The sequence below is a fragment of the Triturus cristatus genome, chromosome 2_1, assembly GCF_964204655.1.
Source record: "Triturus cristatus chromosome 2_1, aTriCri1.1, whole genome shotgun sequence".
NCBI lineage: Eukaryota > Metazoa > Chordata > Amphibia > Caudata > Salamandridae > Triturus > Triturus cristatus.
Window position 1 is genome coordinate 479167820 of NC_140581.1, and position 13059 is coordinate 479180878.

Here is a 13059-nt window from a genome sequence, read left to right on the forward strand (position 1 = left end):
AAACCTTTTGCCTTCACACTCCAAATTTTCTGAATTTGTTTATTCTGGCTTTAGGACTCTGTACGCTTTACCATGGCTAACAACTGCTAAAGTGCTGTGCTTACTCCATAAAACATGGTAGAATGTGCTTACACTTAATTGACATATTTAGTTTACTTATAAGTCTTTAGTAAAGTGGCACATGATATATCCAGGGCCTACAAATTAAATGTTACTGGTGGGCTTGCAGCACATACTGTGCCACTCACTTAAGTGGCCCCTTAATTCATGTCCCAGGTCTGCCACTGCATCCTAAATGCAGTTTTAAACTTACTATTTGATTTGAAAATATAACCCCCTTACCAAGCCTTAAACTCCCCATTTATTGAATATGTCACCCCTAAGGTAGGCCATTAGTAGTCCAGAGGGCAGAGTGCATTCTAATTAAAAGGTTGGACATGCACTATTACATTTTACATGTCCTGATACTGAAAAATGTCTACATTTGTGTTTCACTGCTCTGAATCCTAATTCTCCAATAGGATAACACTGGGTTGCCTTATTACATTTGATAAATACTGATGCTTGATTGGGAACAAGTAGAGATTGTGTCTAAGAAATTGTAATTTAAAATCCTCTTTAATGGCCATATTTTAATCTACCATTTTGAAAATGCTGTTTTTAAGAAAGTTGGCATTTTCCTGCTGTAGCTATTTTGTGCGTGCTGCCTGTTCCTTGGTCAAATGACTGGGTGTAGCGTTCAGTTGGACTTCCTTTATTCAACCCAGACAGCCACAAAATAAAGTGAGTTGGTGAGCCTTGAAAGGCCAATACTGGCAGGATGGGTGGGGGTAGGATGCTGGACACAGCCCCACTTGCACATCTATAGGCTTGGCCCTTCCTTCATTCAAACGACTTCACTCATGGTTCAGGCAGCCAGTCTGGAGCAAGGGCAGGAGAGGCAGAAAACTCCAAGCACTTCAAAGGGAATTCTCTATAAACTTATAATACTTCAAAGAATGGACCAGATATAAAAAATGACCCATAGACCTATTCTTCAAATCACTTTCTGGATCTGAGGAAGGACTCTCAGAGGAATGACTACTGCTGTGGCCTGCAGTGTACTTCAAAATACCTCTTTCGTGCACCTAGAAGGACTGCTCTCCTGCCTGAAGCCTGCCTTGAATCCTCAGGGGCCTACCCTGCAGCCTGAGTCCTGTTTCATCTCTTGAACACAATACTACCAGAGTGACTCTTGAACATAATACTACCAGAGTAACTCGAAGGAATAAGTGGTTGTCCTCCTGATCAGTGCCACAGGGACAGAAGAGTCTCCAACCAACTTAAACCCACACCTGAACCCAGCCTGAGGGAATCTCAGCCCTCCAAGCAGTGTCTCCCCTGTCTTGGATCCTTGGAAGTGATGCTAAAGGTTCCCAGGTAGCCAGAATCCAAAACAATTTTGGCTAAAACTTTCTCTGAGAACAGAGAGGCGATCAAGACCAATATGCTCATTTATCCGCCCAAGGTGCAGCGCCAGTCAGCATGACTACTGCTACGTTCTTCTCCGCAGCAACAAATCCTGTTCAGCGCTCCTTCGCAGAAGGGGTAGCCGGCCTCAAGGAGCCCTCGTCAGCTACACCTTCCAGCCTTGTCCTGCTCAAAGGTTTTGACCTCCAAAAAAGAGACAAAGTCTGAACGTGGAAATCTTCCCCATGACTTTATCCATAGGTTTTCCGACGATGACACCTCCTCGGACCTGCATGCAGCCTTGCCCCACTGAACTTCTACCTTCTCAGAACATTCTTGTTAAAATTTCTTCTAAGTTCAAAGGTAAGTTCCAAGAGGGCCCAATCCACTCTTTGTATCCAACTCGCATTCTATTGTGGTCGGTCATATTTTTCTAATTTGACGACTTGATGTCCGCGATTGGCGCTTTGAAATTTTTTTTTTTTTAACATATTTTTATTATATTTCCAATAAAACCAACATATGCAGCTTCTACAGTACAGCAGCTTATCCAGCATATTATAGTGCACGCTGTTCCTTCCCAAACTCACCTCCCTCCCCCCACCCTCCCCTCCCACCAGTGCGCCTTAAAAGTATATACAGTTTAATCAATTACAGAGTTTCCAGAGCAGCTTAACAACATTGTTTAGCAGGGGCAGTACTGTACCAGAGGTTGCGATATCATACACAAGAGCTGTCACAATTAGCCCAGAGCAAGTTGGTCAATCTATGCAATCATATGGTCTGGGGTTCCCCTCCCTTCTTCAAGCAAGTCCCCCTCCGAATCTGTGTCCTGTGTATGAAGTGTTGACACCAAGGCCTCCCATGCCCTTGCTGTCTCATATGCTTTGTCGTTATTCATACGTGAGGCTTGTTGCAATCTAAGTATGCCCTCACTCCGCGTCCATTTGAGCAATTCTGCCCGCCATCTCCCCACCTTAGGACCCTTCCAATGCATAGTAAGCTCCAGTTTAGCCAATACCAGCCCCAAGTCTAAGAATTTGCTAGTCACTGTTGTTCTGGCAGTGTGCGGAAACCAATGGAGTAGGCAAGTACCCGGCTCAAGTTCTACCGTCCTATCAGTAACAGTATTCATGATGTCCAACACCTCCTCCCAAAAGGTTCCCAACTTCATGCATCCCCACATCATATGCAGGAAGTCCGCTCCCTCTAGAGCACAACGCGGGCACTTAGGACCGCCGGCACGAAATACTGATTAAGCTTCTCGGGTGTTAAATACGCTCTGTGCAGGACATAAAACTGTATCAATTGAAACCGGGCGTTTCTTGTACATTTCCATGCTCTTTTAACCAGATGAGCCCATGTCTTCTCAGGGATTTCCCTGCCAAGATCCGCTTCCCATTTCCCCTGCAGTGGCCGCAATGGTTCCAAATTTTCCGTTAGCATTCGACGGTATAAACACGTTATAGCCTTGAATGTCCCAGCGGCCATTACTACATATTGGCACGACATTGAGGTTCGCGGTTCAGACAAACCCTCCCTCCAATAACGTTGGATTGCGGCAATAAGCGCTGAATGCAACAAGTAGTCTCCTCGTGGAAGTCATACCTATGCTGTAAGTCTTGGAAGGACAACAAGGTCTCATTCTCGTATAAATCCCCCAACACCTGTATCCCCAGGACCTCCCAGTTTGCCAGCGCTGTCCAGTCCCCTCCATGAGCGAGTGCAGTACACATCCCCAGCGGTATCTCCGGGGCATTTGGATGAGCGAAACCGGCCCTACGCTGACTCCGGTTCCAGCACAGCCTCATCATCCGTTCCTCAGTCGTGAGCAGCTCAAGTCGCATCTTCTGCTGCAATATTATTATAAAAGATAAGATATACCGCTGGACCCAACGACCCTCAGGGCCATCCGGGCCCCGGAACTCCCTTGCTACCGCCTGTGTGAGCCATTGCTACTAGCCTCCTGCCTGCCCCCCACAAAAACCCGCAAGCCATGGAATGGAGCTGCCGGAACACAGTGCCCGGGACCCAGATCGGCAAAGTCCGAAAGTAGTATAGTAAACGTGGTAACATTTTCAGGAGCGCCACTCGCCCCGCTACTGATATTGGCAGTGCACCCCAGAATGCCATACTGCTCCTAAGGCCGCGTATGGCCCGACCTAGGTTGCCCTCCAACAAATCATCAGGGGTGTGATAAATATTGGTGCCGAGATAGGGTAGACATCTAGGCTCCCAACGAACCCCCAGCAGCTGTGGAGGATCCTTCGTTGTCGGGGCCACTGGAAATAAGCAAGTCTTTGCCCAATTCACCTTCAATCCCGAATAACTTCCAAATACATGAAGCAAGTGTCTCGCGCCATCTAAGTCCGCCATCATGTTCATCAGGAACATCAATAAATCATCTGCATACAAAGAGATAAATTGTACATCTCCCCGCAAATACAAACCTGCATAATAGTTCCCCAATCGGGCATGGGATGCCAGAGGTTCAATGGCCAGGACAAACAATAATGGGGAGAGTGGGCATCCTTGTCGCGTGCCCCGCCCAATCGGAAAACCGGGGAGATCGTCGCACCTGTACGCACGTGCGCCGTCGGCGACCTGTATAGCAGCTCCGTCCATTCTACAAAGGATTTCCCGAGACCAAATGCGTGGAGGACTCGGGACAAATACGGCCATTCTAAACTGTCAAGCGCCTTCTCAATACCTACCGCCGCGTCCGGTGTTTCATCGTGACGTTCTCCCAGGATTCGCAACAGTCGCCGCACGTTGGTCGCAGTGGTTCTCTTTGGTATAAAGCCCGCCTGGTTGCCATGAACCAAGTATGTCATATGGGGGAGTAACCGGGATGCCAGGATCCTACTTAAAATCTTATAGTCCGTTGTCAACATTGACAACGGGTGATATGCCGACAGTGACTTCGAGTCTTTCCCCGGCTTTAACAGCGGAATGATAATAGCCTCTCGGGCAGAGCTCGGCAATCTCCCTAATTCCTTGGCTTTGCGATAAACCGCCCGAAGCTTAGGGGTCAACAAGTCCTCGTACATCGAATAAAATTCAATTTGCAATCCATCTAGCCCTGGGGTTTTTTTGCGCGCCATATGCTTTATTGCCCTGCGTATTTCTCCCTCCGCGATTTCCTGCCCCAACAGCTCCCCCTGGTCCTCCTCAAGCCGTGGCAGTCGTATCTCAGCTAGAAACTCATTCACCCCCTCAGTCACACCCTGCATCTTACTCTCATAGAGTGTCGTATAATATGTTAGGAACATTTCGTTAATCCCTCGCTGGGTGTACTCCGGCTTCCCTGATGGGGTAGTTAAAGCTAAAATAGGTGTACCCCGTGGAGCCGGATTCGCTAACCATGCCAGGAGGCAGCCCGTCTTATCTCTCTCCGCATGTGCTCGGACTAAGTATTCCTTGTGGTCAAAGTAGCGTAATCGCTCTACTTGCGCTGCTACCTCCTCCCTTGCTGCCAAAACCTCATCTCGCAATCCAGGATTCTCCGGGCAAGCTATCTCTGCCTGTTGCAACCGCTGTTCTCCCTTTTCTATATCTTGTATCAGCGTTCTCCGCATACCTGTCCTCTTAGCGATACATAAGCCCCTTAGCACTACTTTACATGCGTCCCATTCCAGGCCTAGGGTCGAAGCTGTCCCCCCATTCTCATGAAAGTAACTCTCTATTCCTTCGCCTATTTCGACTTGGAACACCGGGTCCTCCAAGGCTTCTGGGCGCAACCGTCAGGTGGGGATAAGAGGCCGCTCACGGGACCATCATACCGTCAGTAGCAGCGGGTTATGGTCCGATATCGTCTTCCCCAGATACTCACTACATCGCACCAATGCATGCACATGCGGAGAGCACAACACTGCGTCCAGCCGCACATATAAGTCATGTAGGGGAGAATAATAGGAGTATTCATGCTCTTCTAAATGTTGGGCTCACCATGTGTCTATTAATCCCCACTCAGCCTGCCAATCCCTCCTAATTTTCGAAAGCTGGTGGGCAGGTGCCTGAGGCAATGGCGGGTGAGACCTGTCCAGCTCAGCATCCAAAACGGTGTGAAAATCACCCCCTAATAACACTGATCCTGTCAAAAAAGGTGCCAGTTTCCCTGTTAATGTAGCGAAAAAGGATTTCTGTTCCACATTAGGGGCATACACACTGCACAGTGTCACATCCCTCCCATCCAGTCTACCCATGACAGCCACATATCTGCCGTCTGGGTCCACTAAATGCTGGGTCGGTTGAAAAGGAACCCCTGCCCGCACCCAGATCAGGGTTCCCCTGGCATAAGCAGAGCATGTTGTGCAGAAAAGCTGCCCTCTCCAACGGCGCTGTAACGCCCGGCTTTCACCTTTGTCTAAATGGGTTTCCTGGAGAAAAGCTATCTGCACCCCTCTATGTACCAGGTAAGCATGGATCTTGTGGCGTCTCACCATCATATGCATCCCCCTTACATTCCAAGTTATATATTTCAGCTCAGGTACGGACCCCATTATACATTTTGCTCTCATATCATAACTGCCCTCCCCATATTGGCGCACCGGTTGTACGAACTTCCCCCAACAATCCCCCAACTAACCCCCTAACCCCCAACACTCCTCCCCAGAACAGGCTCCACACAGCTAGTACCCATCCAAACAATCCACTAGAAATCCCACTGGTAACTACCAGAGGTTCGCTCTAATAGCGAAACAAGGGGGGGTAAGTCCAACACCAAGAGGACCTGGCCCGCTACTTCATCGCACCCCTTCGCCAGTCCCCATTCTAAAAAAAAAATACTCCACCCCCCAGAACGGCCCCCCCCTCGACAATGGAGGACCCACGTGTCTTGAGCAAACCATCAGGCCCCACAACCCAGTTAGCGCTCTTCCCATGGCTCCCCTTAAACAACCGCTGCCCGCGCCACCCAGCCCCTCTTACTAGTGATAACCTCAGATCAAGCATCCACAATCTCATCCGCCGTTCTCGGAGTAATGTGTGGTAGAGTGGCACTCCCCATATCAGTTCCATCTGAGTCGGATCCCTCCGAGCCCTTTTCCAAGTCTGTCCGTCTCAGCATCGCCGCGCCGCTCGCCTGAGATACCTCCGACACTGCCTGCAGCACCGCCAGTCTCTCTTGCTCCGTTTGAGTAGTGGTGGGCCTCCGTGCTTCGGTGCGTCGTCTCCTGGAGCGTCGCTCGCGGCGCGGTCGAAGTGCATCCACCCTCTGTCCGCCAGTGCGTCCTGCAGCACCCCTTCCCGCCCAGTAAGATTCCTGCCAACTCCATGCTTCGTCGGAGTCATTATGAAATATTGTGGTGCCATCCAACGATATTCGTAGCCTTGCCGGGAACATCAGAGAGTATTGGATGCCTTCGTCCCGGAGGGCCTTCTTGACCGCCAGGAACGAAGCTCGATGGCGCTGCACCTCAAGAGTGTAATCCGGAAATAGTGTCACATTGCTATTGTCCACCTTATATGGGCCAGACATACGTGCCTTGTGCAGCAAGAGGTCTCTATCTTTATAATGGAGCAATCGGGCCACCACCGGCCTGGGTGGTCTCCCAGGCGCTAGCGGGCAGGTAGGAACCCGGTGTGCGCGCTCCAAAGTGTAGGACGGAGTCAGACCTTCCGGGGCCACCTCAGTACGCAACCATTTCTCCAGGTAGTCAATCATACTGTCCTCTTCAATCCCCTCCGGCAGACCCACCACTCGTACGTTATTCCGTCTATTGCATCCTTCGGCATCCTCGGCTCTCTTCTCCAGTACTTGGACCCAACGCAGCACATCACTCATTTGAAAATCTAGCACTTTCTTCGACGGCTCCAGGACCTCCAATGTCATCTCCGCTTGTTTCACCCGGTCTACCAGCTTTGCATGGTCAGCTCGCAGGAGACCCAACCCCAATGACACCTGAGCAATGTCCTGCTGAAGTGCTTCCTTCATGTCAGTTATCGCTCGGAGAATCTGATCCACCTGTTGCTGAATCATCCCCTCAGGTGGCGAATCGGCTCACCCCCGCATTCTCTGCTCCGCCAGGTCACCGTCCGGCTCCAGGTGCACCCCTCCCTGTCTGCCTCGCGGCTTTCCCATGGCAGTATAGCCATCAAGTCCTTAAGCCCCCCCAGTCCGCTCCACCGACGATGCAGAGATGTTGGTCCCCTTTGACGATCAGGCCGCGGGTCCAGCGACGTGTCAGTCCCTTCCAATCGCCGCACTCCCGCAGCGGGCAGGTACAACAACAGCAGACTTGCACGCTGTGCCAGATTAGAGCTTGTCACAAACAGTTCACCCAGCTCGACTCACTCAACAAACAGTTTGGCCCTTGAACGTTGCACCATCGCAGCTGGATATTGTAAACTGTCCCTGTTGTGCCGCCCGCCAACCAGCAATGCTCAATCTCCCCCTTTTGCCTGTATCGTGGGTAGGGCAATCTTTATGCGTGATTTATTGTGGGAGCAGCAATGGAGGAACACCCAAGACCTATCAACATGGCACGCAGAGGGAAGACCCCGCTACGCCCTCCCAAATGTTGGGGTTATCACAGCAAACCTTCAGGTCGCTGCCACAGTGATTCCGTTCTGTTGCACAACTTCACTGATATCCAGGCAGCATCAGCAAAACAGATCCAATCACTGCCACACGACCAGTATCAGGCCCGACAAGGCCCCAACACAGCCGGAGCGGCCGAGTGCAGAATTATTGTCTTGGCAGCCAAAATGTGCAGCAATACTGTGAGGTCCTCTGTCCTCAGGGGCGACATCTGTGTTGGGGCACACCAACCGCGCCTCATCCCGCGTAACAACGGCCCCCCTGCCCGCAGTGCAAGGCGCCGTCGTCCCAGTCAAGCCCGTTACCAGAATCCTCTTCACGGCGCCGCCAAACATCCAGCACCAGTACAGGATCAGAAGTGCTCCCTGTGCAGATTACCGCGTCTGCGCCCAGTCCTCAGCCACATACGGTCCTCGCTGCGCCCGCTGTGAAGTACGCCGGTCGAGTTAGCTGCTCCATCCGAGTCCGCACCAGGGACGGCCGGTTCCGGGCCCCCACCGCTACGGCCCTTCGCGCCACCACCACGTACTGGAAAAAGCGTCAATGGGGCTCTTTCGGAGTTTCCGCTGCAGGGGCTCTGCTCAGTCAAGGGCAGACACCAAGCCGCCTCGCACCAACCAGGGCCGCGGCTGATCGCCTCTGTCTGAGCTACCCAGCAGGCTGGCCGCCATCTTGCTCATACATAGCTCCAGCTTCCTCCTCTCCGGCATACGCCAACTTCAGTAGGGGGCAGCAGGATACTTGTCTACACAACCGCTGGCCCCCAACGTCAGGGGGGTCCCTCCTCCAGGGTCGCCGGTATCCCGATCGGTGTACGAGCAGGATAATTAGCAGGGCTGGCGCGGAGCTCTCAGCTCACGCGATCGTCCTCATCGGCGCCCAAGCCACTCCCCCTGGTGCTTTGAACTTTTATGTGCTAGTTTTTACAATCGCCCCCAAATGCCCCTTAAGGATACGTTGGAGGAAGATCAGTAGGCCAATGCCCACCCATGATATCTTTGAAGGCAGCCAGGTAGTGGAGGGGCTGCTCAGCATTCCACAACAAGCAGGAGAGGGGCACCACGAGCCAGGTATTGAAGGCTGTTACTTAGAGCAAGTAAATCAAGCTTACTTCAAAGTGTGCTTATCTAGAGGCGAGGAGGCACCTCTGCTGGGTAGGTCTGACCACCAGGAGCAAAGAAAACCAAAGTTATTTCTAATCAGACAAACTGGGCCTGAGTTATTAAGCTTGAAATATATGAACCTTTTAAAAAGAAAAACAATGAAAAGCGAGGGTCTGGTGCTCTGCCGCTATTCTCAGAAAATCCCCCTGGGATAGGCACAGAATGTATTTAATTCTATGGGGAGGGGGCATGCTTGGGGCCTCTCTCTGAATCCCCCATCTCCCTGGGTGCTGGTGCAAAATGATTCTGAAGACCAGCCAAAACTCATCACTTGCATCTGGGACCTCATCCACAGACAGGGATCTCTCCCCTGGGTGCTTTGCCACCCCCTCCCCCAGTGCCTGTGTCTGGGGATGATGGGCACAATAACCACAAAGTGCCGCTTGGTTACCAGGTCATAGCGTGAGATGAGCTGTTCCCCCAGCAGGAGTAGCAAAATAAATGGTGGCTATTGCAAGTTGAGCTGGAGGTTATCACATGAGCAAGGAGCCAGCAGGGCAGCCGGAAGTGGGCTCCCCATGCTGACCTTACCTCCCTACTTGCATTCAGGTGCCCAGAAGGCTCAGGCCCACAGGTTTGAGACAACAAAAAAAAACAAAAGACGCATGGCTTTCTTATCAACAGAGGGGAGCAAGCCACTCATTCAACATTCAGTTCCCCTGAGAGGAGCACCCTATAATGCCTTGCAAGGGGTTCCTCACACATTTATTTCTACTTGTAGTGACCCAAAGAAGGGCACAGGCACTACCAATGACCTATGTAGAATATGTGGGGGCTGTCAGGAGTTCAGAAGAACCTCAGAAAAGTTTATTTTAAAAGCTCACTCTAACTTTTAGGGTGGAGAAAAGTCTATTAATTTCAAGTATTCTTAGAGCTGAGATTTCATTCACACGCTCTGGGGTGGGGGGACCCTTAGTGGTTAGTCCTATGGATCCATTATGTGACCTCGAGAATGTTTAAGAAAGGCTTAAACAAACGTTTTTGGAAAATTGAAATGCTTCATTCAAGGGATAATATTGACAATGATTATGAATGAACAATGCAATGCTTACATTAATATTGATTGCATTAGAATATGGCTAATAATTCCCCATTAGTTTTAGTGGTGAATCCTAACATGTTAAAAATACCTTATATATTGATGTGGTGGCCCTTTGACAAAGCCAATATGCCTGTCTGGATTTATGTGGGCGTATTATGATTATGGGGTTCATTACATCCTAGGAGTGAAATGAGATATAAGGATGCCACTAAAGGTATTTCCATCTGCCTGATGTATATATTGGTAAATTAATGTGTGATATTTAGTAGTGAGTGTGTAAGAAAAAGCACCTATTGGACAATTGGACTGTTGGAGTTGCGTGCCATTAAATTGGGATTGATAGCTCACACCACCTTCCTGGAGCAGGCCAAGACTGCTCTGAATTTCTACTCTCAGAGAGTAAAGTGCTACAATGGGGTAAATGGTTCCCAGTGATAAGACAATTGCAGACCTGTCACTTGTGAAGGACTCACTTTCCTCACAACAAATAAATCAATTTCCTGCAAAGGACAAAGAACATATTCTGGAACATCAGAAGAAACAGTTGGCCACCAAAAGGTTTGTAATGCTAACCCCAGAAAAGTGTTAAACAAAGATGGTAGAATCATGACACATTCTCAGAACATCCAACTGTAGTTCTTTTGTTGGCACAAAGATAGCTTCTTGACTAAAATACAATTTATTTTGATGAACTAAAGAAATCTTTAGAGGAAGATCCTCTAATCCCTTTGGATCTATTTGTTCTTAAGTCAACTTAACTTTACCTAAAACAGTCTGAACTATTCCAACCACATGTCATGGGGGAATTTTGGTCCAGTCATAATTAAGTGATGCCTCAGGAGAACAAGAAGATAGAACATTGGCCAAAACATTCTTCAAACCAGGAACATAAGTGATAGTGAATTCATACTCTGCAAAGAAATATGTCCATCTGACTTGACAACTATTCCTGCATGGAAGATTTTATTATAAACCCTTCAAATTTAGGATTGTTTTCTAGTGCCCATCAAAAAATGTCTCCATTCATTACAAGCCATCTTCATGGCTAAAAGTCCTGTATCAAGAACTGGATAGATCTGTTCAGACTCTGACAAGCTATGAGACACATAAAAGACAGAATGTTCTTGTCCTTTATCTTCTTGATCTTGTAATAGAACTGCACAACTGCTCTTGCAATGGCAGGCTGTTTATACAACAAATAACTTGGAAGACCGAGGATTGCATACCATGGGTACTTGAGTAAAAATATATTTCAGTTTATTAGAAGCTGTTTCAACTTGATCATTCCAGCAAAAGCCTCTCTTCACATTTTCCTTTTTCATATGACAGGTGATATCATTACATACATTTTGATAAATTGATGTTAAAAGTTTGTAAATCAAAGTCATCACTTTACTATTAGTAGATGAATGCTAATCCAAAGTAGCTGAAATTTGAATCCCTGGAAAAGCAAGAAACATTCAACGTAAATCCAAGACACTCATCTTTATTCTTCTCAAATTCACACTTTTCAGGTTTGCAAGATAAATGATGTTTGCTGAAGTCTTGATCAAACGTAGCTCACGGTATTGATGTTCCAAAAGTATTTGATCATTCAAATAGAGCAAACTTGTTTAAGACATCAGAAGATTAAACCAGCTGGAAGGTACTGGCTAATCCTACTGTGGGGCCTCCCTATGGTAAAGTATAGGTAAAGGTAAAAATGTTTATTCAACTTGGAAAAGGTTAGTTTAACTATTTTTTATGTGAAATATTAATGTGATCATTTTGTTCTATTTATTTTAAGTGTAGAACTGAAGACAAATGCCACACCACTGTTAATTACATTTTAACTTAAAAAAATAATTATTTAAAATATAATATAGTGCATTAAATAACATTTCTCATGGTTAAATAAAAAAATAAATGACCACCTAAAGTAAAAGCTTTTTACTATGCATTAACAATTATTAAAAGGGATGCCTAAATAATTAATTGAGGTCATTTCATTATATTTAATAAACGTTATTGTTGCATTAATTTTTAAATGCAAAACAGGTTATTAAAATATGACATATTTAAATGAAACATATATGCTACTTTTGTATTTTTTTAAATTAAATTATAGTTATTTAGATTTTAAACTATTGAAATTAATTTAATTTTACTTAGCATTATTTCCTATGTGGGTTTATTTTAAGTCCCTAACTCCATTCATTTTATGGGAGAGTGTTGCAGTTCCAGTGGTTTGCAATGTGTAATGCTAGACTTATGCCATTTCTGAACTGCAGTACTTTACTACCATTTTGGGATCCTTTTTGGCTGTAATAATTGTAGAAGTGCAGTTTGTGAATAGGAATCGTCTTGCTCTTTTGTCAGGGGTTCGACATCCCTCTCTAAACCACTCCCTGGTCCTTTCTTAACCCCTCCTTACTCCCTCCATTCTCTCGCCTTTAGTTGTAAGTATTCCCCCTTTCAAAGCCACTTTCCTCTGTCCCTCCAACACTCACTACATAAAAGTATACTTACCTGTACGGAGACTCCATATTCAGGGCAGAGATCTCTGCATAGAAAAAGACAGGAGAGGTGGAGGCATAAACTGCGCACAAAGGTTTTGGATAAGCGTTTTGTAGTACATTTTGTTTTGCTACAAAATGTACTATTCACGTATATGCCTGGCATCCAACTGAAACTACATTTTTCCATGATCACTACCACAGGCACAATACCACAGACATCATTTCCATTTTCACACTGCTGACACTCATTAATTAAACGATACTTAGGGCCTTATTACAAGTTTAGCGGTCCAACCACCGTAGAACCACATCTGCCCCCGCCAGCAACCCACGGCGCTGGCAATCTAAAGACTGCCGTATTACGCG